The sequence below is a fragment of the Mizuhopecten yessoensis genome, unplaced genomic scaffold (assembly GCF_002113885.1).
Source record: "Mizuhopecten yessoensis strain PY_sf001 unplaced genomic scaffold, ASM211388v2 scaffold10985, whole genome shotgun sequence".
NCBI lineage: Eukaryota > Metazoa > Mollusca > Bivalvia > Pectinida > Pectinidae > Mizuhopecten > Mizuhopecten yessoensis.
The window spans coordinates 635,827-636,871 of record NW_018408820.1 but is presented as its reverse complement, the minus strand read 5'-3'; the positions used below and the strand labels follow the sequence as shown (position 1 = coordinate 636,871).

The following is a 1,045-nucleotide window of genomic DNA, read 5'->3' as shown; positions in this document are numbered from 1 at the left end:
CCTATAGTTGTAGCCCCCAATGTACAGACAGTAGTATAACCTATAGTTGTAGCCCCAGTGTACAGACAGTAGTATAGCCTATAGTTGTAGCCCCAGTGTACAGACAGGCGTATAACCTACAGTTGTAGCCCCCAGTGTACAGACAGTAGTATAACCTATAGTTGTAGCCCCAGTGTACAGACAGTAGTATATCCTATAGTTGTAGTCCCAGTGTACAGACAGTAGTATATCCTATAGTTGTAGCCCTCAGTGTACAGACAGTAGTATATCCTATAGTTGTAGCCCTCAGTGTACAGACAGTAGCATAACCTATAGTTGTAGCCCCAAGTGTACAGACAGTACTATAACCTATAGTTGTAGCCCCCAGTGTACAGAAAGTAGTATATCCTATAGTTGTAGTTCAAATGTACAGACAGTAGTATATCCTATAGTTGTAGTCCCAGTGTACAGACAGTAGTATATCCTATAGTTATAGCCCCAGTGTACAGACAGTAGTATAACCTATAGTTGTAGGCCCTACTGTACAGAAAGTAGTATAACCTATAGTTGTAGCCCCCAGTGTACAGACAGTAGTATATCCTATAGTTGTAGTTCAAATGTACAGACAGTAGTATAACCTATAGTTGTAGCCCCAGTGTACAGACAGTAGTATATCCTATAGTTGTAGTTCAAATGTACAGACAGTAGTATAACCTATAGTTGTAGCCCCAAGTGTACAGACAGTAGTATAACCTATAGTTGTAGTCCCCAGTGTACAGACAATAGTGTAACCTATAGTTGTAGGCCCCAGTGTACAGACAGTAGTATATCCTATAGATATAGCCCCCAGTGTACAGACAGTAATATAACCTATAGTTGTAGCCCCCAGTGTACAGACAGTGTTATAACCTATAGCCCCAAGTGTAAGTGTACAGACAGTAGTATAACCTATAGTTGTAGCCCCCAGTGTACAGACAGTAGTATATCCTATAGTATATCCTATAGTTGTAGCCTCCAGTGTACAGACAGTAATATAACCTATAGTTGTAGCCCCAAGTGTACCGAT

At 40.7% G+C, this 1,045-nt stretch overlaps 1 protein-coding gene and 1 long non-coding RNA gene across 7 annotated transcripts in view; both read right to left on the bottom strand.

Moving 5' to 3' along the window:
• The window catches only part of LOC110464321 (RNA-binding motif, single-stranded-interacting protein 2-like), a 268,575-nt gene that overhangs the window by 248,434 nt on the left and 19,096 nt on the right, over nucleotides 1-1,045 (bottom strand). The window lies entirely within an intron of this gene.
• On the bottom strand, nucleotides 535-1,041 carry LOC110464322. The gene is made up of 3 exons (XR_002464489.1): nucleotides 1,018-1,041; nucleotides 928-966; nucleotides 535-579 (listed from the first exon to the last, which is right to left on the bottom strand). It is a non-coding gene; the product is annotated as an uncharacterized LOC110464322 (long non-coding RNA).